Genomic DNA, 27,261 nt, shown 5'->3' with positions numbered 1-27,261 from the left:
CATGTCATTCATTGAGTGCATCAAGCTTCAGCACATCAGCAAAGATGCTACATGCTTTGCAAGGCAGCCATACCACTCCCAATTATAATGAGTTATGATTTGTTTTTCATTCGAATTACTTATTACAGTAACTTAGCTGAAGCTTTAAAAAATTGTTTTTTGTCTTTAAAAAAAAAAGACAGGCATGGTGGCACATGCTTTAGTCCCAGCATTTTGAGAAGCTGACCTCAGCCCGCTCAATTCAGCAAGATCCTACTGATATATGACAAAAATAGAACCTCCAAATGACAGAAGAAATACTGTAAACTCCCAACCTGCTAGATTTTCAATATGCCGAGTTCATGTTCCCCAAAACCAAAGTCTGAATTCTAAGGAACAATGGAAGTTAAGAGTAGGAAATATTTATTGAGGGGGAGAAACAGCTTCTGAGAGTCAGTAGGACCCCCAGTGGGTTGCAGATGACCCCAATTCTCAGGGTAAGTTTCAGAGAGCACATCCTCATGGGTACAACATGGGTCACAGCTATGATTATAGTATAGTAGCTTAGGTAATACTGACTTAATGGAGAAACAAGTCACATAGCAAGTACACATGTAAAGAACAAAGAACCTTTCAGAAGGGTGAGTCTGAGGGTCTTGATCACACACTGAAGTAACTGATGTCTATAGAGACTTTGTTACACCAGTGTTACCACCACTTATCTTAAGCCTGGTTACTGTCTTTATCTTGAGGTGTAATCTCCAGCAGATGCGCCTCCAGCCTGTTGTAATGAGTTCTCATTTCCTGCACTGACTCTCTCAAGGGTCCAGCCCTATCAGACAGCCTGTAATATTTCTACCTAATTCAGCTGTCTACAATACTATCTCAAAATTAAAAACAAAAAACTCGGGGAGGGGTGTAGTGTGTAGTGTGAAGTTCCTGGCCTCAATCCCCAGTATTCTCCTGCCAAAAAATAAAAAATGGAAAAGTCCCATTTGGAAAACCTTTTTATTTTATTCTTTTCTATAGAGCTTTGCTCATTTTCATATACTAATAAAATTTGTTAACTATTCAAGCGTTCGACAGCAAATCTAAAAACCATCTTCACTGACAAGAATTACTCCTCTCACCATTTGCAGCACAACAGTGGTACTCCTGGGTGGACTATATTAGAGTCTCAGATGCGGACCACACACTAAATCCCTTCAAAAAGACCACAGAAAAATGTCACTAGAAAACATCGTCATACAGCAAAGTTATGAGGCACACAGTATACTCTTAAACTGTAAAGTCCAATCCAAACACATCCTAAATTATGAGATACTACAGACCAAACCCAAGACCATGTGCACAAGTAAGCAGAGCTTCAACCTATGCAAGCCCTTTTTATCTACTTGGAGGCAAGGACTCGCTAAATGGCCCAAGTTGGCCTTGAACTTGCAATAGTCCTGTCTCAGCATACTGAGCAGCTGGGATTACAGGCATATGCCACCACTTCTGGCTTGTTGTAGTTTTTTATTTTATATAAGCTTGGAAAAAATTAAAAAGAAAGGTTATATACACTACAGATTCATCTAGTATCTGACTGTTCAGTTTCAGTAAATGAAAAAAAATTGGGGCTGGAGATTTAGCTCAGCAGGCATAAGCACCTGCCTTGCAAGCAGGCAGTCGTGAGTTCGATCCCCGGTACCAATAGAAAAAGACAAAAGATAAATAAATAAATAACTGCACTGCATTGATTTTAAAAGAAACTGAGAAACATTCAAGTCAGTTATAAAAAGCATTAATGATCAAAGACAGAAACACCTTTCCTAGACAATCTTTCATAGTTACTTGCTACTAAAAAGCTGAACTGAATGTTTATTTGGTAGAAAGCATGACCAAAGAACATCACATTTTCCTGGCTTCCTAACTGTTCAAAAGCACAGGTTCAGTATATCTTCTACAGATTTTAAAAATAATAGTATTTTATAGTCAACAAAAAGATAGCAGGTGGGAAGAAACAGAAATATAATTCTCCATCATCAATATTTAACTGGCTATGAGCAAGTCACTTTGGCCTTCACTTTATCTCTTCATCCAAAAACTGGAGCCCCTGGCACCTCCCCAGTTCCTCTCAGGAACTGTGAAGCTCAGAACAAAGTGATCCCATCTGTGTGGCACTTCAGAGCATTTGTTATCAAACTTTGGTACTAAGATATTCCTGGGTCCAGTTGCCTCAGAAATTCAGATTCATTTTGTCCCTTAAAATTGCATAGCCCTCAGAGTGACATAAAACACACACCTTTCTATATCACTCTTCTATCTAAAACTCTTTCAAGGGACATGTACCTCTGGCTGAGACAGAGCAACAGATGAAAAAAGAGAAACAGCTAAAACCTAGGCAAAATGTACGAAAATGTCCGAAACTAGACAATACAACACAGTGATCAAAGAGGAACAATAAATAAGACAGTGCCATAACTGCCCTACTCACTCTTGCAGAGTTCAGTCTTATGCTGGGGAGTATGGAGGGTGACAGTAAGTAAGCTCAGCTTCCATGAGTCCAGACACTAAAAGGAGACATTTGAAAAGGCCTGGGCAGCAGCCCCAGACCCTAGAACGCAGCACTAAAGCAGACAGTGCAAACAAGAGCTTGGAATACCTGCAAAGGTTTCCCCAAACTGTGAGAATAGATAAGTTTCCAAAAGAAAGACACCTGAAAGACAGGTATGCTGAAAAGTATGACAACTGAAGGGTTGGTAGGGTACAGCTTCCCACAGCCAAGTTTCCAAAGTCTATAGTGTGTGGCTAGGAGTTTAGCTCAGCAGCGTAAGAGTCTGCTTGGCAAACACAAGATCATGAGTTCAAACCCCAGCACCAAAGAAAAAAAAATTTAATGGCAAAGTCTACAGTATGCACACTTCTACCATGGCCACATCAAGCTAGCAGCATGCTATCTCTGAATGCAAAGGTAAGAGAACACAACGGCCTACACCCTATGTTACATAACACAATATCAGGAGAACACAATAAATGTAAATTACCACAATCACACAAAAAATAGTATTATGCAATAGCAATTAGGAGGCAAAGTTTTGAACATTGTGTTTTCATATAATTAATTATAAGCATATATAAATGAATTTTATTAATAAAACCAGGGCCAGGGATACAGCTCAGCAGCATAAGCACCTGGTTGGCAAATGTGAGGTTGTGAGTTCAACCCCCGGTACCAAAAAGAAAGTAAGTATAAACAGGCTCACAAGCATCCTGACATTTAGCACCTGTCCACTGCAGGGCAGCTCTTGCATACCACCAAGCATACTACCTCACACAGAGACAGAACACTGCTCCCAGCCAGAGCGGGAAACCTCCTAATGCATGGAATGTGGAGCACAGCACCCAGAGGCATGCAGTCTCAGGAGCATAAGCCACAATGCTCTGCCCTTACCTAACAACAATAAAAGCAAGGCTCAAGAGGACAACATGAAGCCAGGTATAGAACAAAGTGATCACATACTGACAATCCCAGGACTTGGGAGACTGAGGCAAAGGGATCACTGCTGGTGGAAGGCCAGTATGGACCACACAGTGAAACCCTGTCACAAAAAAATGAAAACAAAAATAAACAAAAGACAACATGATTATCTGTGGTTACAAAGGAATGTAACTATGTCCCACAACACAGCTCAAGAATATGTGTGCTATCCCGGGCTTGAGTCCCAGCACCACCACAAAAAAGAGTAAAAAGTATGATTCCTATAAGAACACCCAGCAACCAAACAAGAATGACAATGCCAGACACCCAATTACAAACTATCAAAAATACAAAGAAGCATGAAAATAGCACTTGTTACAAGAAAAGCAATCAGCAGAAATAGACTTGTATACCTCAGCTATTAGATACAAATATTAAGTCAGTTATAACTACAATCCAAAAAGAAAAGTAACAGCATACACACATAATTCCAGCTCAAGAGGCTGAGGCAGGAGGATCTTGAGTTGAAGGCTAGTCTGGGCAACTCAAAGACATACTCATCTAAAAACACACAAAAAAACAAAAAAGACTGAAAGAAAAGAAAACTCTCATAACTACAAAAGGTTCAAAAAGGTGGGTGAAAAGATTACACCTTAAATAGAGATGCAGAAGACAATTTTTTTTCAAACCTAAACTGATTTTCTTAGAAAAAATGCAGTGTTTGAGATAAACCATACATTGGTTGGAATTACCAAGATTAGGTACTTCAAAGAAAAGGTCAACAAATATGAAAGTACAGCAATAAAAGCCACACAAAATGAAACAGAGGAAAACAAGACTAAGGAAAAAAATGTTTCGCAAATAGAAAAGAGATGAGGGAAGGCTGGGGAAGGGAAAACGATGTAAAAACAATTAAGATGTAGAACAACTTCCCAGGAGGAATGTAATCATTATGTACTAATGAGAAATAGTTTTAAAAGTTTTTTAAAAAACACATAAATGAGCTGTGGAACATCTTAAAGTTTAACACATTGACAAATGGGAATTCCCAAAAGACTTGAGAGATAAGCAGAAAAAAGGAGTATTAGACAAAAGGGCCAAAACTACCCAAATTTAAAGTTACGAATGTACAGATCAAAATAAATAATGCACACACAACAAAGATGAAAAAAAAAGGAACCACATCATAATGAAATTGTTTAAAATCAATAATAAAGAGTATCTTAAAAGTAACAACTCAGGAAGGCAAAACAGGAGGACTAAAGTTTAAAGTCAGCCTGGACAACTCAGTGAGACACTATCTTAAAGTAAGATTTTAAAGAGGGTAGAATGCAGTTCAGTAGCAGAGCATTTGGCTAGCAGCAGGAGTTCACAGGAAATACCACGGGTGAAGTCTATCTTCAAGGTACTGTCATTGTTGACCCAAAACTCCACATCCAGAAAAACTATCTTTCAAAAATGAGATGAAATAAAATATAGACTGTGTGTGATGTTGGCAACCAAACTGAGGACCTCATTCATGCTAAGCAAGTGCTCCACCATGGAGCTACACTGCTAGTCCCAGCTTAAAGTCTTTTTAAAGCTCCATCACCAACAGATAATGCATTGTAAGAAATGTTAAAGCAAGTTCTTCAGATGGAAGGAAAACATACTACAGTAAACAGGAATCTGGGTCTATCTGGAAGAAAGAAAACCATCAAAAATAGTAACTATAAGAATAAATACGAAAGTAACCTGCCAAAATAGCTTAGTTGAGAAAGCATTAGACTGAAGCATAATCACAAAAACGAACACATTTTCCTCTTAGTTTTCGTATACCTTTCAAAATTAACTAACCAGCCAGGCATGGTGGCTCAGGCTTGTAATCCCAGCACTCTGGGAAGGTGAGGTAGGAGATCATAAATTTGAACCTGAGCAACTTAGCCCTCAGAGAAACTCCAGTCTCAAAATAAAAACAAAAACAAGGGCTGGGGATATAGCTCAGTGGTACAGCAATTCCCTAGAATGTGTAACACCTGGGTTCTGAGTTCAACTTTCAGTGCTACCCAAAAAAAGGTAAATTTTTATGATACGCATATATCTCCATTTTTAAAAGATGAACAAATAATGCAAGTCACATCAATACATCCAAGTTACCTGAAATGGATAAATTCTGGGAAAACTACAACCTCTCAGAACTCACCCATTGAGAAATGGATACCTTAACAAAAATAGCTCAGTGGTAAAGCGCTTGCCTACATGTACGGGCCAGCATACCAGAGCACAAAAACTTACCTTATAGTTAAAAACAGACAACAAATAAATAAACTCCAGCTAAAAGGTACTTCACTGGTGAGTTCTGATTGTACTATTTAGTATACATAAAGAGGAAACACTAATCCTATTCAAAGTTTTCTAAAAGACTAAAAGAATAGTCTCCAACTCAATCTTTGAGCCAGGACTAACGTTTACAGGCAGACGTCCCCTAAAGCCTCACATGCTTGAGAGGTGCCTGGATCTGGGAAGTGTGACACTCACTAGCGATTTGACCCCTGAGGAGGCAAAACCCGGTGGAGGAGTCAGGTCACTGGGCTGTTCCCCCTCCTCATTCCCTCACTGCATCGCACTGCCATGTCCCTCTGCCACAACACCAGCCCTGTGGACTGAAATCTCTGCAAACAGCGATCTGTCCCCCACTTTTAAGTTGTGGGTGTGCGTACTGTCTCAGCAACAAGTAATATGGACTCTAAAAACAGACATTACAAGACAATAAAACCCAGATGCAAAATTCTAACCAAATTGTTAACAAAGCAAATCTAGCATCATATAGAGTGGTAATTCATCATGACCAAACGGTGTTTATTCCCCAAACTATAAGGCTAGTTTACATTTATATGAAGTTGGTTCAGTACAATTCACAACTACATAAATAACAAAAAATATACAATTCAGAATAAGTATTCACATAACAATTAACACCCACTTACTGTGTCAGAAAACAGATCAATGGTGTAGTAGTTGCCAAGGTATATGTAGGAGAGAACAGCAGTAGACAGACTGGAAAAAGAAGGAAAATGTGGGGAGATGGGTATGTTCCTAATTTAGACTGTAAAGATGGTAGCAAAGTGGGGCTGGGGATTTAGCTCAGCGGCATAAGCGCCTGCCTTGTAAGCAGGCAGTCGTGAGTTCAATTCCTGGTACCGATAAAAATGAAAAAGACAAAAAAAAAAAAAAAAAGATGGTAGCAAAGTGTATACACACAAAAACATCGGCCTGCAATCCCAGCTACTCAGAATCATACATCATGGCTAGCCTACTTTTCTGAAGTTTTGGTTTTCTGTTTTATTGAAGCACTGTCTTGCTATGCAATTCAGGCTGGTCTTGAACCCACTGCAATCCTCCTGCCTCAGCTTCTAGGGGCTGAATTACAGGTGTGCCCTGCCATGTCCAGTTAGTGGCTAGTCTGCACAACAAGACCTTTATCATAAGACAAAACAAAACAAAACAAAATGCTACATATACTAAAATACCAAAATAAGCAATTTAAATAGTCAGTTATTCCTCAATAAATGTGTCCCAAAGTTAAGTCCAAGAAAAGAAACTTTGCTAAGGAGCCAAGTTAAAATCTATTTTATGGTGCTGTGCAAAATGGGCAGAAAAAAATTACAGCTGCTGAGCATCAAGCTTCTGGGTCACAGAGTCCCTGCATCACTGCTGGTGTGGCTCTTGTGGAGTGGACCAGCAAGAAGCTCTTACATCCTGGAAGTGAACAAGTTCCAAAACCACACCTGACAGGGCATTAGACTCAAACCACCACCCACCCCAGCTGGTCTCATGTCAGACCGCAGCCATTTCTATCTCACACAGCAGTCAGACACTTGTGGACACCAAAGTGGGTGCTGACCTGGAACGTCACTCCCACAGGCACAACAGACAGCTTGTGTATGTCTCTACAGGTCACAACCGAGGACTAGAAAATGCACCAATCACCCATCCTCTTGCAGCAGCAGCAAATAACACCCACTCACACCTTGGGACTCTCCAAAGCCAGCTTATGTTACCATCTTGGTGCTGGAGACCTATGCCAGTCTCATGGGAGCTCCCAGGCAGAGCAGAACCCCAAAATCTCAACTTCATTGCCATATACTTTTGCATGTTCTAAATGTTAACACAGGGGGACTGTAAAAAGATTGAAAATGATACCAATGACCCTAAAAGGTTTGCATTAGTCCTGTTAAAAACCTAATGTTAGCCAGGTGTGGTGGCATATGCTTGGAATCCCCGCACTTGGGAGGCTAAGGCAGAAAAAGTACCTTGAGTTTGAGGCCAGGCTAAACTACATAGCGAGTTCAAGGCCAGCCTTGACATAAAGTGAGAGACTCTGTTTCAAAAAACCAGAATGCCTAATGAGACCAGTAAAATGTGAATGTTTCTAACTACATAATTTTTCATGGAAAAAATTCATTTCATACTCCTCAGATGAGATGCTTCTTACAAATTCTGAAACAAATCAACAAACCTAAAACTAATTATAAATTAATAAATAACTATCCAATCAACCTCACAATGAAGAAAACAAACAAACAAAAGCTAGTCAGGCAGTGGAAATGACTGCACTCTTGTATGACTTGTACAATACTTAAAAATTTCCCTAGGCCCGAGTTTCTTTATCTGAAAAACAAAGGGTTGACTTTTTAAATACCATATACTTTAAAAACTCACTTGTTACACATGAGGAATGAGTATATCATATAATTGATTTACTGGTCACCCTGATTCACCTCTATCCTCTTCCATTTCTGCTCTTTAATCTATGAACACTTGACTTTCAATACTAGACTAGTTTTTGCCAGTTTTTGAATTTTATAGAAATAGAACTTTACATTAATGACTACAATTTTAATGGGGATAAAAACTGTACCTGGCTTTTCCACCTCTGCCTAAATCTACTCTAAATCCTCCCTCACAGCTAACCACATTTAAACCACAATCTCCACAAAGGTTTTCAATCATAAGTAAGTAACCAGAATCATCTGACACTCAAGAAAAAAAGCAGGAATTTCTGACTTCACAGGTCTGGAATTCAGTCCAGTTGTAATGTATTTTTTAATTGTTAAATTTTATAACTTTCAAATTCATGCTGCAGTATAGTATATATAATACAAAATACATAGATCATAAACATATAGATTACCTGATGAGTTATCACGAATCAGAGGCACATGATCTTCAAGAATGCCAAAGTAGTCAATGAATGTGGTCAAGGGCTGTTACCACTCAAGCATCTCTCCCTTCTTTTTTTGCTCACCTAACATTTATTTATGTTGTCCTCACAATCACAGGTCAGAAGCAGCCGCTCCTCTAGGAAACAGTGCTGTCTGCTACAGCCCCTCCCGCACTGAGGGCTCAGGAGAATGGGAGGCTCTTTCTGCCACCGGAGGCAGGAGGCCTTACTGGCAAGTCATCGGGGGAAGAGGTAAGAAGGATCCACTTCAATTTAGATTGTGAAGGTAAAACCAACAAAACTTACTGATACAGTGGATGTGGGGCTATAAGGGAATAAATTGAAGCTTTTTACTACTCTTACCAGCCCGGCTTCTTCCGACCCCTTCTTTTTCATCCCTCTTCCAAGGCTTTGCAGGCTCATGGCCCATTTTCCTTGAGCTCCAGGGCCACGTGTCCAGCTGCTTGCTACACTCAGTAAGTAGCTCCAAATCTACTTTTCAAAATTTGAAAGGACCCTCTTCCCTTGAGCCTCAATACTCGGTCATTTCAACTCCAGGTCTAGATGAATGAGACTTTGAAGTACAGTACCCCATATTCCAGACCCAAACCCCAGAAGCCTTTTTAATCGATATCCCTCTGTCACACAACCTGCATACATACCCTCCACTGAGGCAGGAACCATTTTAGGGTTTGGCTTTTTGGTAGATAAGGAGAACTTAATTACAGCACAGTATAAAAGTGAAGATAATTTAACTTGTTGCTTTCCCTCAAAGGTTTCAGGAGATAAAAATTCCCCTCAGGCTGCCGCGGCTTTCTTGTCATCTTCCCCTTCTGTGGTGTTTCTCCATCTCTCTCTGCTTCCTAGAGAAATATTTCACACGTTGTAAAGACAACACTGCTGGGCATGGTTGGTATTGAGTGTCTCCTCCAGTTCTCCTACCACCATGAGCTCTGGACTAGAGGGGTAGAACAGTTTCACGATTTCTCCTCTCCATCAAGTCTGCTCCAAGACAAAAACTATCATCCCCACCGCACTCCTTGCTAATTCCCCAGTGCCCCCACGTCTCTGCCAACTCCCAAGGAAGCCTCCAACCTCAAACTTCCCTCAGTTCTCCAAATTTTCCATTTTCTGCACTCCCTCTCATTGTGCAAAGCTTACTTACGAAGATTCTTCTACAAAGAATAACCTATCGTGCCCATCCCCCCACTGCACCTATTCACCTAAGTAAACTTCTCAGTTTCACAGTAATTCTTAATATAATGCTTCTCACTAACATGCATTAAGCACTCACCTGGGGAAGGGGTAAGACCAGGCTCTTACTACTTAGCCAAAGCTCCCAGCCATCCTCCTGCCTCACCTCTCCAGTACTGGGATTACAAGTATGAGCCACCACCCACCACGCCCAGTTTAAGCAGCTCTATTTCAAGGCCCTCTACACAAGCCTCTCATATCTCGTTTAGTACTCATCACATTACTATGAGAATTCCCAGCTCTCTGATGAGATGCACAGAGATTAACTTGCCCAGGGTCAGAGAGCTAGTGAAGCAAGAGCTGGGTGGAATCCTAAACCTTTAACCAAAGGACCTTGCCTTTGCTAGGAAGCTTTCTCCAGGATTAGGTATCCCCCCTTATCACTGCCCTGAGGGCCTTCTCCAATTCCCTTAGTCAACTCTGAAAGGAGACAGTGCCCCCCTGTTTCCCATTATACCCCCAGAACTAAATATTTTCAGTCCTCTAATGTCAATCAACAGCTACCACTTGGGATGTGACGTTCCATGCTAGGCACTTTCTAAGAACATGCATTATTTCACTTGATGTGGAAAATTACCTCTTGATATACTCTACTAGCATTTGTATTTGAATGACATGAAATGCAGGCAACTTGTCTAAGGTCTCATTGTTCCTTGGTATTAAAGTAGAGATGCGAACAGAGGAAGTCTTACACCATAATGGGTGGGTGGGCACAAGATGAGAGAATGAACTCCATGCTATCTATTTTGGCTGCTTGTTTGCAGCTATATTCTGGAAAACTGAGCCTTTAAAAAATGACTTCCAGGGGCTGGGGATACAGCTCAGTGGCACAAATGCCTGTCTGGCAAGTGTGAGGTCACAAGTTCTATGCCCAGTACCCTCCTCCCAAAACAAAAGGGAAAAAAAATGACTTTTTTTTTTTTTTTTATCAGTACCAGGGATCAAACTCAAGACTGCCTGCTTGCAAGGCAGGCGCTTATGCCACTGAGCTAAATCCCCAGCCCCTCCAAGAAATGACTTCTGTGTGGTCACACACACACCTATAATTCCAACACTCAGGAGGCTGAGGCAGAATAATTGTCCCAAGTTCAAAACGACCCTGGACTATATAGCAAGAATCTTGTAAAAACAACAAAAATGAAACACCTAAGTGATAATAATACATTATTTCTAAATTTTACATTAAAACACAGGCCCAGTGAATTTTTTAAGACACAAAATGACTGACACCTATGTGTTATTAACTTAAGTAAGAACCTTTCAGAACAGTACACATCTGCAATCCTAGCACTCAGGAGGCTGAGCAGAAGGACTGCTCTGAGTTTGAAGCTTGCCTAGCTACACAATGAGTTCAAGGCCAGCATGAACTACATAAAACCCTGACTCAGAAGAGTATACAAAGAACTGTTTCTATAAAGTAGGGATGGAACTCAGAGGTAAAGCCCTTGCCCAGCAGAGCAAGGCCTTACATTCCATCCACCAACCAACCAACAGCACGCGCGCGCGCGCGCACACACACACCCCCCAAAAGACTATAGCAAAAATTGCTGTTATATACACAAAATTCTTTTTTTTTTTTTTAACAAAATTCATCTTAAAAATCCACATCAAGAACCCAAGAATATGTATGGCCCATCATTACAAACCTTGTGGCCATTTTTTTTTTTTTTTTTTTTTGTCTTTTTGAGACAGGGTCTCACTACGCAGTTCAAGCAGGCCTTGACCTCACTTTGTAGCTCAGGTTGCTCTCAAACTCACAATGATCCTCCTGCCTCAACCACCCAAGTGCTAGGATTATAGGTATATGCCACCATGCCCAGCTTACCAAATTTTTCTTTTTTTCTTTCAACATCCTCCATCATTCACAAAAGAACAACATCTAACTCTATCAGTTGTGGGACAATTCAGATTATTAAATGTATTTGTATGTTCATAAATTGTAACTTACTATCCCTATGATTTACAAATACAATGAAATCTTTTGGTCCTAAATATGCAAACCAAAGATTGTGTTCTAAAGTGAACTTTCAAATAAATATGTACCATCAAGTGACAAATGTAATTTGAATGTGGCCGGTTTTTTACAGCAATGGGGGAAATGTGGAAGACCATCAGGTAGAATGAAACAGCAAGCAGAAACACTGAAACGACACCAGAATTTGGATGCAGATTTATGTATGTCCATGGGCACTCAAAGGAATCACTCCCAGAATATCAGGCCCTGAGCTCTGGTGAGGCTTACATGGGATAAGCAAGCAGGAAGTACAAAGGCAGAATGGTTTGTAAATTGGGGACTGATTTTTACAATGCGCACCATAGTGACCAGCCATTTCTAAGAGACAGAAGCTACCCGAACTGAAATAGGAACTAACCATTACCCGTGCAAGAAACTGAAGTATTGGGGGGGGGGGGGTCCAAAGGGGGGTATTTCTGCTACAGAGCTTTCCTTTTTTTTAGAAGCAGGGATTGAACTTACAACCTCGCGCTTGCCAGGCAGGCGCTTATGCCACTGAGCTAAAAGTCTGGCGTGAGCTACTTTCAAATAAAAATATTTTCAAGGTCTCCATTATTTTTCCAAATTCAAAATACATACACTGCTATGGCGGGGGGAACCTCTGTATAGTTCCCAAAATTTTCTTTGGGCCATGTTGGAACTTAGGATGCTGGGAAATCAAGCAAGCAGCTCCCCTGCCTGGTAAGCAGCGGCGGTGTGGCAGACTGTGGCCCTTGCAGGGGGAGAACCACCAGTGTCTCCTGAGATCTGCCATGTTGGAACTTACGAAGCTGGAAAACCAAGCAACCAGCCTGCCTCCCTGCTAAGCAATAGTGAACCTACTGGTGCACAGCCTAGAGTCAAACATCCTCCTTTCTCTACCTCCCTTCTCCTGTCCCGCCTGTTAGCAAATGGGAACCAGAAATCTGAGCATCTCCTGGGAGGTTGACCATAGCAAATAAGGGGGATTTTCTTCTACCATCCTTTCTAAGGCAAATATTTTTATTACTGTTTTGCTCTATTCTGATTAATGGTACTGCTCTATTCAATACTCTTGATAAGTTCTATAATGTTGTGTATTTTACTTTGATATACATGACTGAAAGAACAGCTATTGCAAAGATAACGAAATATACTGTGATACCTATTACTGTTATCCCGGTAACCTGCTATGAAGTTCTGTACCAATTTCACTGTACGATCTTAGTTGGCTTTATTCTGTCTTGTTCTGTTGTACTTACCACTTTCAAAATAAAATTTAAAAAAAATTTTTTTTGAATTGGCTATTTCTCTTTCCTCAAACTCAGTATTAAAAAAAAAAAGTTTTATCCAAAAATTTTTAAGGTTAGGTACTTTATCATTCCTGAGTCTGTCAGCCTTTTGCCCTTGGCTATAAAGTCATTACAGTTGTGCACTTCACTTTGAATTAAGCTCCTTACAAAATCAGTAGTTTTCCTTCTCTAAAGGTGAAATCTGAAGTCATTCTCTAATAGCTAAATCAGCCAAACTTCAGGAGTCTAGCAGTCTGTAAACAAAACATTAGCTGTTCTTAATTATACATCAACAGATTGTGTTTATTTCTGCACTACGAGTTTTAGCCTATTGAGCAAAATAAAGAAATCTACAAAAACTGGGATAAAAGATGCTTAAGAACAATGGAAATGTACAAAATCAGACTTAAAAATTCTGTAATCATGAATAAAAAGCAATCCGTATGGTATAAATGTGCCTAGAGCATAGATTAGAGAACCATCTTGGTTTTAAAAAAAAAAAAATCCCACAAGTTTTGGGTTCCAATTTTAATAAAACCACTGACTTGTGTGACTTTAAGCAATTAACTTGTCACACATTCTTGGTTATAAAGTAGTTTTATCATGCAGAATTGGCATCAGAATTAAAGTGAAACAAGTGATATAAAGCAACAGCCACAGTATTTATAGCACACACCCAGCAAATGTATGTAATAATGACTGCTGACCTCTTGATACTGGTCATACTGCCAGACAATGTAGACATTATCTCTAAAACTCAAAAATCTATGATGATTTTTAAGATTATTATCATCCCCACTTTACAAATAAGAAAACTCCAAAAAGCTAAATGTTTTACCCAACATTACATAGCTAGTTAAGTTGCAGAATGCAAGTCTTAATCACTCCATTGATTTTCGATCCCTGGTACCAATAAAAAAAAAAAAATCACTCCACTGATTTTATGCTTCACAGTAACAGAACTTCCCCCATCTTCACAGTCATCTCAGAAGTACACAGGCACGTGCTGTCTTCATTTCCTTCACATGGCAGCAGACTCTTACAGCCACACAACCAACAGCCAGAACTTAACAGGGCCAGCCTGTAATGCTAAAGTCAGAGTTCAGTCCCAGAGACCAGGGGCTCTCTACATTATGGCAATAATTCTATAAACACTGAAGCAAGGAAGACCCTTTGCAGAAGAAAAGTAAAAAATAGATGACATGTGATTTATATTGACTTTCTTCCAACTACTGTCAACATTCAAGTTTTCCAGAAGTTAAAATATAAATTTACCTGAAAATATCAGTAGCAACTTTATCCAAAAACAAAACAACAAAAAACTCCCCACATCATCCAACTTCTTTGAAATTTGTGAGAAAATATCAGTGCTAATCAGAAGCAGAAGAAAAGATATTTTGACAGTTCTGCTACTGTTTCCTGTGGTATGTTTCTTGTTTAATGAATGAGATCATCTAAACTGAAAATAAGAGATTATAATTTTATACTTCTGTATAAATCATTCAGTGTCTCCTGCAAGTCATTCCCTATCTTTTTCACAGGAAAAGACAATTACTATCTATGGAGAAGGGTAGGGCCTGAATATAAAGCAGCCCAAGGTGCCCTGACACTGAAAGTACCGATCCTGTATTTGTTTCCTGCTGTTTTCCAGAAAGTTAAAGAGAAGCAAGCCAATCAAACAGTTAACACTATTATAACATGATCAAACAAAACTCAATATTAAATTAAATTGTCTCTAGAATTACCTTTATCTTGTCTGGATTTAGTTACATAAGTTTATACCCCTCTTGCCACAAGAGGACACAATGAGAAGACAGCCTTTCATGCCACCACCTTGATCCTGGACTTCTCAGCCTCCAGAACTGTGGGAAATCAATTTCTCTTGTCTGTAAGTCATTCTGGTCTACAGTTCTGCTACAACAAGTAATGGACTGAGACAGAGGCTAGTGAGACAGGCAACCAAACAAACCATTCTCCAGTAACAAAATACAAGACTGACACTGTCAGTGAGTAAGTAACACAAACAGCCAAAGTACGAAAAGGGCATCATTTTTTAAACACTTTGATTCAGCTTTGCGTAGAGTTATTAAGCACCCTTGACTTTTTAGTTTCAGAAGTTTAAAACATTCTCTTTGTTGCCTGATGATTTACAAGAAAAAATTGAGGGCTGGTGACATAGCTCAGGTAGCTTCCCTGGTGTGTGAGATTGCCTGAGGGCAAGGGCAAACGCGCAGAAGCTAAAGGGAAGAACTGAAATGAAAAAGCGCTATGCATAATTTTTATGCCTAAACAAGCTTGTTAAAAAACTAGCATAAAGTTCTGCCGGGCGTGGTGGCTCACGCATGTAATCCCAGCACTTGGGAAGGCCGAGGCAGGAGGATCGTTGTGAGTTCAAGACCAGCCTGGGCTACAAAGTGAGCTCAAGGCCAGCCTGAACTGCATAGTGAGACCCTGACTCAAAAAGACAAAATAAAATTGTTCAAAAAACTAGCATAAAAATATGATTCTTTGGGCTGGGGATTTAGCTCAGTGGCGTAAGTGCCTGCCCAGCAAGCACGAGGTCATGAGTTCAATCCCCAGTACCACAAAGAAAAAACAAAAATGATTCTTCGGGTACTGTTTTTGTTGTGTTAATGGTGGTGGTGGTACTGGGGATTGAACACAAGGCCTTTGCACTGAGATACATCTCCAGACATCATCATCATCATTTATTATGTACTGGGGATCAAACTCACAACCTCATCATTACCAGGCAAGCACTTGAGTCACTGAACTAAATCCCTAGGCCCAATCTCTATTTTTATTCATTTTTTTCATTTTGAGACAAAATCTAAGTTACCTAAGCTGGGCTGAAACTTTCCTCCTACCTCAGCCTCCCATAGTGCTGGGACTACGGCCATTCACTATCACATCTGACTGAAGATTGCATCAATTTTAGCTACATCAATTGAGCACATAGTATGTACTATATACTTATAAAAACATCTCAGCCCTGCACATTCTTTCATCTTGAGGAATACCTGCAAGTAAAGCACAAATAATTCAATAGGATCTATGCAAAATGCCTGAGGTAAAGATCCTTTCTAACCTTCAATTTTTATACATGCTTAACTTTTATTAACTTGCAGTTCTCCTCACTACAGCTGCTATACAATTGGACACAGCATTTCAAAAAGGCTTGCAAAAAATCATGAATAAGTGCTTGCTTTAAAATAGTTTATTTTAAACATAAGGTGGGGAGGCTGGGGATTTAGTTCAGCGGCATAAGCACCTGCCTTGCAAGCAGGCAGTCATGAATTCACTCCCTGGTACCAATAAAAAGTTAAAAAAAAAAAAAAAAATATGGTGGGAATATATGTAAGTAGAGAAAAAAACCCATTAGTTATCCCACTAAGCAATTACAGCTACTGTGGAAAAATAAATAAATAATTAAATAAAAATCTTTTTATTGTTAGTACCTGCTTGCATTACATAGTTTGTATTCCTGGTAAGGAGTTGGTACCTGCACATAAAACATTTCAATTCCTTTTTGCCTCCCTTCCTCACTTTCCTCTGCTGTAAAATATTAAAAACAAATCTCACCATTATAATCATTATAAAATTCTACAATGTTGTGCTTACAGTGATTATAAATTTGTCAATTATTTACATTTTTTAAAAGGGTTACATTTCCATAAATTTTATTCAGTGGTGGCTTTTAAAGAATGTTAATGTCAGGTTTCTTTTAAAGCCTCCAAAAGTCTTGCTCCATCTGTCTTGTCAGAATTCTCAGTGGTTTTTGTCAACATTACCAATGAGAACAACAGGGACTAGGAAAGTTGTAAAAGTAGTAAGACTATCATGAGGACACCGAGATAATAAATGAGTGAGGACACTTTACCATCCATCCCTTGACAGTGTCCTCCCAGAAATACCTGTTGATATCTAATATTTTCCATCAAGGTTGAGGTCTGAATAGCAAAAGCCAGAGACCTTCAAGGCAAGCACAGTCTCTATATCCTTTCATTTTTACCATCATTCTTAAGACAGTACAAAACATATTCACCAGCATGTGAATTCAGCTCTACACCAAAGGCTCTACCACCTTTAAGAATCTGCAGAGGAAAAGGCACTCCTGAGCTAGTTTCCCAAAAACTGAAGAACAATAAATCATACTCAATTCTGGGGCTGGGGATTTAGCTTTAGCGGCATAAGCGCCTGCCTTGCAAGTGCATGGTCGTCAGTTCAGTCCCAGGTACCAAAAAAAAAAAAAAAAAAAAAAGAAGGAGCAAAGATGGCAGATAGATAATAACTGGCTATAGAGGCTCCATGAGACAGTCAACTTAGAATTCAACATAATACAGAGTGGGGAGCCCCAAACAAGGAGATGAATTCTCTCGTCCGAAAAAGAAATTAAGGTGAGAAGAAACAACCAAACAGTCCAGTGCTATTATTGGAACAGCTAAAGGCTTAGTGTTCTCACCACAGTGGGCGACTTGCTGACCATCCGAGGTCCCGCTGCTTCGACTCACTGGAGGACCAGTTACACTGAGTTCAGGAGGTCGTCAGTGAGCCCAACGGAGACCTGAGTTGGCAAGGTGCCTACATCAACCTGTGGTGAGTGATGGGAATGGAGCCATTCCATAGAAAGGGGGGCTCCAGTGGACAACATTCTGGGACAGGGCAGGACTGGCAAGAACAAGGGGCAGCAGTGACTTCGTCAGTTGTTCCCTTCCCAAAAGGGATTGGTGGAATGAGCTAGCTAGTCCTGGGTCACATGACCTGGCTAAGACCCAATAGGTTATATGAAATCAAGTCCCTACAGTGGTGGTGCACACTAACCATATTAACCCAGTGAAGCTTCAGAAGTTTGACTGACCTAGAGGGGAGGCGGTGCAAAGTAATACAATGCAGGTCACAGCAGCTTGACTGATCCGGAGGGAAGGGGCCAGCACATGCTGTCCCTGTGTGCAACGCACTAGCACACGGCAGTGTGAAGAGTCATCTAGCCAGCATGCTTCAGAATTATAACCAACAAAGAAAGAAACTGGGGCCTCCTGGAAGAAACAGAAAAGACGGGAAGAGGACACAACAAAAAGTGGGACAACAAAAAGTCCCAAGGTCCCAACCCTGAGAACATTGACCCGGGACAGGTAAATACAAAGGAGAATGAGAATAGCAAACATGCAGTATCAGACACAGAACCAGTGGATGTAAAGAAGTATCTTCAGGACCTCATAGACGAGTTCAAAAGTAAAATATTTAGTCAAGTAAAGCAAGATATAAGATGATTAATAAAAGAGATACTAAGCACCCCTCAAGCAGACACAGATGGAAGGGAGGAACTCAAAGGAGATAACCATTTGATGAGGAATATAAAAAAAATATAGAATACATGAAGCAGATTCAAAGAGATCACCAGGAAATTAAAAACTATGGAAAGATGGCAAATCAGCTTGAAAGAAACTAAGGATAGATTATCCAAACTGGAGGACAATTTTGCAATGTGGGATTATGAAAGGGAAAACTTTTAAAAAATAACAAGGAAACAAGCAGTAACAATACAAAGGCTAGAAGAGGACAAGAGGATCTATAAAAAAATGTGAATGAAGAAGCAGGGGTACAAACAGGAATTACAAAGGTTATTCACAGAAATAATTAAGGAAAACTTCCCAAACATAGGAAAAGGAAACGATATGCTGATATATGAGGCATACAGAACGCCAGCCACCTACAACCAAAACAGAGCTATACCCAAGCATATAATAATCAAGATCCCATAAATTCAATATAAAAACAGAATATTAAAAGCTAGAGACAAGAAACAGATAACCTATAAAGAAGACCCATCAGAATAACCTCAGACTTCTCGACACAAACCATCAAGTCAAGAACAGCCTGCAGTGAAATATTCCAAGTCCTGAAAGAAAAGAACCTTCAACCCAGATTGATATATCTTGCTAAACTGTCTCTAGAAATTAATGGAGAACAAGAAGCTTCCAAAATAAAAAGGAACTTGGGAAATTCGCAACCACCAATCCAACTCTACAGAGAATACTGCAGGGCATTCTAGAGAGAGAGAGAAAAGTACTGGGATTCCAGGAACAGTGGCAGAGAGGCCTCAATGAGTGGAGCAGAAAACAGAATGAAAAAGATAAGCAGACAACTGATGGCAAAAAAAGAGCATAAAAGAAATGAGGCAGAGAAGATTTTATTCAAAACTGCTATGACTGATAGTACCAAGTCTGAGAGTATAGGCAGCTACACTGAAGATGACAAGACTCTATGATATACATTCTGGTTCGATAACTGCTGGTTTTTGAAGTTCTATACTATATACAAAGTTGTGTTTTTATTAATACTGTTATGTACTGATATATTCAATTATACTATGTCTGATGATATAGCCAATTCTATTGGAGATAACAAGAAACACAGGAACCATGGTAGAACTCTTTATACAACAGTCTTATATGTTTTTTTCATTTCATGTGTTTATAGGAATATGTTTTGTTTTGTCTTGCTATGTTTCTCCCTCTAATATAGAAAGGATAGAAATACATGTTAAGACTCATGCATGTGTAGAATCTACAAACAGTTTATGAGAAATGATGACACATGATGAAATGAACACATACTTTAAAGAAAAAGAGACACTAAAATACCCAGTGCTGATCCTGGAGTGTCATAATGTGAAACCAGCAATAGTATTATTCTTTTTCAGAGTGATATTAGCCTGCTTGGGTTTATTCAATCTCAACATAATTGAAGATATGGATAATGGCATGTATGTTTAAGTGTATAGGACTGATAATCATATTTGTAAGTTTTTGTTGGATAGTTGAAGAGAAATGGTTGCAATCTCACTGTTTGAATCCTCACTTTATATGCTATCTTGAATAACTTTGTAAGAAGACAATCTGGAATCATCAACTACTGATTTCTTACTGTTTATTTTTTTTTTAAATTATATATTATTTCTACCTGTTTTCTGTTTAGTCTTTCTTTAAAGTAAAAAAAAAGACACTACAGTACCCAATGCTGATCACAGAGTGTCATGATGTGAAATCCAGCAATACTATTATTCTTTGTTCAGAATGAATTTTTTTTTTTTTTTTTTTTTTTTGGTCTTTTATCGGTACCGGGGATCGAACTCATGACTGCCTGCTTGCAAGGCAGGTGCTTATGCCGCTAACTAAACCCCCAGCCCCGTTCAGAATCATTTTAACCTGCTTTAGTTTGTTTAAACATAAATGAAGATATGGATAACTGCATTTATGTTTAAGTGTATAGGATTGACAACCACGTTACTAAAGTTTTTGTTGGACAGTTGAACAGAACTGTTTGCAGTCTCGCTGTTTGAATTCCCACTTTACATGTTCCATTTTTTAATCTTGAACAACTATTTGTAAAACGACAATATGTAAACATCAACTAGTGATTTCTTACTATTTATTTTTTTCTCTGAACGTATGTATTATATCTACCTATTTTCTGTTTTGTTTAGTCTTTCTTTAAAGAAAATTTAAAAATAAAAAAAAAATCATACTCAATTCTGGTTTTTTTTCTTTTCAGTTCTGGTTACTTAACAGTGGTCTATGCTATAAAGATGCCATAGACACTGAGCTGGCCAACACACAACACTAAAGGAACTTAGGGGTTAAGTTGCCACAGGTCTCAAGTCAAACCATTTTCAATCTACAGACACACATCCTTGTTTTCTGTCTCTATCTAAAGTCATCTTCCTCAGTGGATACTGTTGACTCATGAATACTGGCTACAGCACTGAACTCCTACCTGTGGAGTTTATCTAGGGTGGACTCTGGTCACAACACTTAGGATGGCAAGTCAGCCCCCTAGATCTGCTCTTGGGGGTGGGGGCTCACTCAGGTCTTGGGCATGCTCTGCCACTGAGCTGCATCCCAGTAACTGCTAAAGAGCAGGAAAGGGGGTGAGGACACCTGTTTTGACTGGGAGCTGAAACAGGAAGCCTGAACATCACCTTGTTTAACCTCAGCAGGAATGTGCCCATCAGGCAATAGGAGATTTGAAAGCAACAGAGTTCCAATTTGGGGTTACAAATAAAATCACAGGGAGCATGTGAGCTTGCAAAACATGAAATCCACAACACAATGCCAATCAACTGTGCTCACACCTCTTAGTTCTGTTTCTAAATTTCTCACTACAGAGTTATAGGGGCTGGGTAATCCCAGTACTCTAAGATACTACCAAAGGAGGGCAAGGGCCCTGCCTCAAAATAAAAAGCTCAGTACCAAGGCCCTAGGGAAGGAAAGAGGAAAAAAAGAGAAGGGAGTGGGACAAGCTGTGAAGGAAAATAATAAGGTTTTTTGGCAGGGGGAGTGGGGAATAGACAGATCTCAGTCTGTAGCCCTGGATGGCCTTGAATTCATCACAGTGATCCTCCTGTCTCAACCTCCCAAGTACTGAAATTACAAACACGCACCACTACACCAGGCAACAGTAAGATCTTTTACACAAAAAAGATTGGACCATTTTACCCAGAAAAAAAGAAATACAAGACAGTCAAACATAAATCTATTTCCTTGTCTAGGAAAATTAACACACTGATATAGCTGGCTTTGGCTGATACGATCCTGGGACCCATGCTATGCAAAACCACACTGAAACATTCTCCAGTGTAGAGCAACACCCAGCAGCAGAGCATCCAGAGACAAAGATGCCATACCCATCTGCACATAGATTTTTCTGGCTGGTCCCTTGCTTCCCAAAACGCACTGCTTGGGCATTGTTATAGTCAAGAAAGTTTTCCAGAGCACCAGTCTTCTCCAACCCAAAGGTGGGATCTTGCTAAACTGCCCAAATGGCGCTCAAACTTACAATCCGCCTGCCTCACCACCCTTGGCCTCCATACAATCCCTACCTTCTTTACCCTACTTTGTCTCATAGCATTCACTCATCACCATGTTACATGCAGAGCAAGCTGAGACTTTCTCTTTCCTTTTTTCTCTAGGTCATGGGAATTGCACACAGGGCCTCAGCGCCTGCCTGGCAAATTCAAGGTCCTGAGTTTGATTCCTGGTACCCTCCCGCCAAATAAAAGTAAATAAGGAGTGGGATTGGGGTCGAAGGTAGAGGAAGGGAATGAGGGGGAAAAAATCAAAGTGTATCACATACAGGCACAAATTCCCTATGATGCATGTTACCATTATGTATATCTAAAATGTACCAATAAAATAAAATTCCAAAATCATGAAATAAAAAGGCCTGGGGATGCAGCTGAATGGTAGATCTGCTCATCTAATAGCAAGCACAAAGCTCCTGGCTTGACTGTCAGCACTGAATACACAAAGGGAATTAGCACCTATTAACAAAAACTTTAATTTACTTTTAAAAGATTATGCAAAAACTTCACTAAACGATGTCTATTGCACACACTGTGCATGTTTTGGAAGATTATAATACATTTTCCTATAACAATCAAAGCAACTTTCAGTGTTTCAACGTTATCAATAAAAACTAATTTTCAGGCCGGGGATTTAGCTCAGCGGTGTTAAGTGCCTGCCTTGCAAAAACGAGGTCATGAGTTCAATCCCTGGTATCAAAAATATTTTTAAAAATAAATAAATAAAAATAATAAAAATAAAAACCAATTTTTTTTTTTTTGTACTGGGGATCGAACTCATGCTCTAGTGCTTGCCAGTCTGGTGCCAACACTACTGAGCGAAATCCCCAGCCCAATAAAAACCAATTTTAAATTTAATTAATTCATATTCTCCAGAAATTTTTTCTAGTAAACCTAGTTAGTTCTTAAATTTAAAATGTTCAATCTGATACTTAGATTGAAAAAGAAAAAGCTTTCCTTTCCATGGCTAGAAATATAGGGGACAGAGAGGGTTTCCTGCAGATCTTAAAGGTTATACCTGAACACAGGAGCAGAAACATCCAGAAACACTGTCTTTTGAAGTATCTTCAGGTACTGTCTTTTTTCTCTCCTTGCTGAGACAAAATACCCAACACCCAAAATTAAAGAAGGAAAGACTCACTTAGCTTACAGTTTGTGGAGGATTCAGTTCATAATCAGCTGGCTCCAAAACAGGATGGCATGGCAGAGGGGCAGCAGTCCATGCAACTGAAGACAGCAAAAACAAGGGCAAAGCAGGGGAGGAGGAAAGCCTCTTTTCCTCCCTTTCATTTTAAGCAGGATACCTGCTATAGAGTGGGTATAGCACTTACACCATCTCTGTGCCCCACTCTTGCAAAGGCTCAGAAGCTTGAACTTTAACTTTTCAAGCTGACACAATGAATCAACCATTACAACACCCTAGGCAGCACACAGCTGCCCTAGGGCATGTCCTCTACTCCCTAGGACTTAGAATAGCTGAGTTACTTAGTAAGCTTCCAACCTTCTCAAGTTAACACAATGTTATCAACCATTACAGGTATCCTGGCACAGCATGATTTATGCTGTTTAGTAATTCAGTCCCACCAATTCAAGTCTCTTTTTTTGTCTGTTAAACAGGCAATAAAAATGGTTTGCTGTGGGAAAAACTCACACCTGGAGATGGTAGGCCATGGAGCAGAAATCATAAAAAGATATTGCTCAGAAACTAAAGACATATTTTGTTAGTGATACTAAAGGCTACAGGACAGTTACAAATGTTCATTTTGAAGAATCTTAATTTATATGCAAAAAAAATTTTATCTGAAAAACCAGAGCATCTTGACAGTGAGGTACCACATAGGTGCCAGATGCCAAATACCTAATTCATCCTGCAGGAAAACCTACCACCCCACTTTGTTCCATTGCTTGCGGGCATGGCTCGATTGCTCAGTTAAGAAAGTATAAACAATTATTTACCTTAGACCTCGACACTGGGCCGGTAGATGCTGATGAGTAATGTAAAGCAGAACAAGCTTAGCACCTTGGCTTGCAATTTACACCTGGCTATAAGTAGCCTTAAAACTTGGGAGTTGAAGCGTTCATCTAAGAACTATTACACAAGGTTTGTCAGCTCTAAATTTGCCTGGCTTCTCTCATTCTCCTCCAGACAGAGGGCACCAAGATAAAAGCCACCGAAGTGCTTTTCAGGGTTTGCAGGAACACCCAACTGCCAGCTTTTACAATGACCTTCCCTAAACCATAAGGCCCCTCAGATTCCAGGAAAAACAGAGAGCTCTGCAGACCTCCATAAGGAGGCTCACTCTTCTATCACGAACACCCGCCAGGTGACAGCATGAACCCCAGAAACAAAGCCAAGACTGCCACCTTCCGCAGAAGCCTCTTCTCACTACAAGGGGTAAACTGTCCCCTCAAGAAGTAATGGCTCAGGGCCAGGGATTTAGCTCAGCGGCATAAGCGCCTGCCTGGCAAGTGCAAGGTAGTGAGTTCAATCCCTGATACTAAAAAAAAATAGAATAAGTGATGGCTCTCCTGGACTCTCACAGAACCAGTCCTGAGCTAATAAGCAATCTACAGTTTGACCAAACCGGCCGTGCAAACCCCCAATCCTTGCCTTTGTTCCCCTTTCTGTAAAACCTCAATGCTTCTGTCAGACCTTCAAAGATGGCTCCAAGCCTCTTATCCATCCTCTCAGTGAGGCCTCGAAGCTCCTAGCTCTTTTCCTGCCTGCTGGAGTCCTGAGCTGGAATGAATGTATCCAAGCCTAGTCTGTTGAAGTCTCAGAGCCAGGGACTTTGCCCTAAAAACTCCACTAACAAAACATCTTTGCTAATTGTCTTCTGGATACCTTGTAGAAGTTTTATGCTATTAACACAGCCCCGGGGCTGGCAAGCACAAGGTCCTGAGTTCCATTCCTGATACTCACCCAAAAAAAAGGAGAGACAGACTGACCACAGTGCAATGTGTAGCCTAGTATCAAACCCACTGCTTAAGTGCTTTATGTATATTTCTATAGCAGTGTCCTTTTTTATCAGTATGTACATCAAAGACAACGAGGTTAAGACTGAAGAAATAAAAATACAAAGAGGACAAGGAAAAAAATCAAGATTTTAAAATTGAACTTTAAAGAAAAACCAGGTTCTTGACACAAAAATTATTCAAGCCCTTTCCCCTTCCAGCAAACATATAACCCTGAGCTGTACCTGGGGCACAAGGCCTGTGCTTTCTACCTGCAACTGGCACTTCCTCCCAGACTCCACCCTCAGGGAAAGCAGCACTGAGCAGCCGCAGATCTCAGCCTCAAAGACATGGAACTGGTTTCATTCTGAGGGAGACTCTGTACAGGCGCCCTGACATCAGGAACACACATCCTACTCCATCCATCAGCCATCGGAAGACAGCTCCATCCCCATAAATATACCCAGCTCCAGCTCATAAAGACACTTCTCCCAAGGAGCCCCTTTCTATGTTTCAGTGTGTACTTTCTGCCTTAGTAAATCCTTTTACGCTTCTTACTGAGATACCCTGAAAGCTTTTTCACAATAGGAGTCAGCAAACTTGAAACTTAAAATACTACCAGTAGAGTATGTATAAGAACTTCCTAGGACCCGACCTGGTGACAGCATAAAACCTACAGAATCAGGCATGGTGATGCATGTCTATAATCCCAGCTACTTAGGATGCTGAGGCAGGACTGCTGTTGAGTTCAATGCCAGTCTGAATTGCATAGTGAGACTCTGACTCAAAAAAAAAAAAAAAAAAAAAAGCCATGAAAATTCCTATCAATTGGTAGAACAACACAGACTCGTTTTTTAGTTTGTTTTTTGGGGGGAGGCAGGCAGGCTATTAGTACTTGGCCAGGTGGTCAAGTGGGAATGAAAGATCCAAGACATGTGCAGAAAAAATAGCCCCCAGGCACTGCACCCCAGACCAATCAGAAAGTACTATCTTCAGTGCTGGTGCAAGAGGTTTTTGATAGGAGGCTCAAAAGATGGCAGCCAGGAACGTTGTGGCCATGACCCTTGCTCCTTCCCAGAACTGGCTCCATATGGCATACTTCTTCTCCTACCTTTAAAACTGCGGGTCCTTTCACTTGTCTTGGTCAATTCCTTGCAATGAATCTCTAAAGAGATGGCAGATCCCAGATTCCATGGCACAAAAGGCTGAGATTACAGGCTTGTACCATCACACCCAACTAGATTCACATTTTAATCTAATCATTCAATACAAAGATAATCTTTTCTCGAAAGGAAAAGATTATGATTCTGTAACTCAAGGATTATGTATTTTCATGAAAGTAGTAAAAGGAAGTTTAATATATATCCTAAATTAGTACTATATGATGCCACTTACAAAGTTCAAAATAAAAGAGAACAAAACTAAAGTACCCAAGACAAAGACTGAGTAGAGGGGCCAGGGATTTAGCTCAGCAGCATAAGCACCTGCCTGGCAAGCACGAGGTCATGAGTTCGATCCCCAGTACCAAACAAAACACCAAAAAGATTGAGTTGAGGATGCTAGAAAAGAGTGGTAGGAGATACTGCTAGTGTTCTCTTTCTTCATCTAGTTGCTGCTTATTTGTTTTAGTTTATGAAAATCCTCTGTGGTATAAACGGTCACGTAATGAATGGTTCTATAAATGAGAAGCCAGCAAACTAAATTTATGGTAGAGATACAGGTATATCATAAGAGATCAACAGGACTAACAGACACTTGCCAATTTCTAGCAGATAAATGGCATGCTTCTTAAGTGACAGAAGCCAAAATGACTTATTCCATCTCTCCTGCCCCAAATGCTTTATCTTTTATTTTTTTTTGGGGGGGGGGTAATAGGGAAAGAACCCATAGCCTTCACACTGAGTTACATCCCCAACCCTTTTTATGTTTTGTTTTTGAGACAATGTCTCCTAAATCACTACAATGCCCAGACTGGGCTTGAACTTGTAATCCTCCCACATCAGCCTCAGAGTGCTGGGATTACAGACATGTATACCACACATGGCTACTATCTTAAACATTTTTAAGTGTACAGTTTAGCTGAATTCAGTACATTCATAATGCAGGGTAACTAAGGCCATCATTGAGCAGAATTCTTATCATCTTATAAAACTGAAATTCTGGACCCATTAAATAACCTTATCTCCTCTTCTCTTATCCCCTAACGACCACCATTCTTACTTTCTGTCTCTGTGATCTTGACTATTCAAAATACTTCATATAAGTGGAAGCATAAAATGTTTT

At 40.0% G+C, this 27,261-nt stretch overlaps 1 protein-coding gene across 9 annotated transcripts in view; it reads right to left on the bottom strand.

The window, feature by feature from the left end:
* Positions 1–27,261, bottom strand: part of Zzz3 (zinc finger ZZ-type containing 3) — a 102,844-nt gene that overhangs the window by 58,749 nt on the left and 16,834 nt on the right. Inside the window, exon 1 of one of the 9 annotated variants that reach the window (XM_023561300.2) lies at positions 9,305–9,475. The exons of the other annotated variants lie outside the window; for them this stretch is intronic. The gene's annotated coding sequence lies outside the window, so the exon portion shown is untranslated. Of the gene's footprint in view, positions 1–9,304; positions 9,476–27,261 lie in introns of those variants that run through there. 9 annotated transcript variants of the gene reach the window in all.

Source organism: Cavia porcellus, unplaced genomic scaffold (assembly GCF_034190915.1).
Source record: "Cavia porcellus strain 051 isolate PalLab524CR breed Dunkin Hartley unplaced genomic scaffold, mCavPor4.1 scaffold_1, whole genome shotgun sequence".
NCBI lineage: Eukaryota > Metazoa > Chordata > Mammalia > Rodentia > Caviidae > Cavia > Cavia porcellus.
Note: the sequence above shows the minus strand (reverse complement) of the source record. Positions and strands in the feature narration are given on the sequence as shown.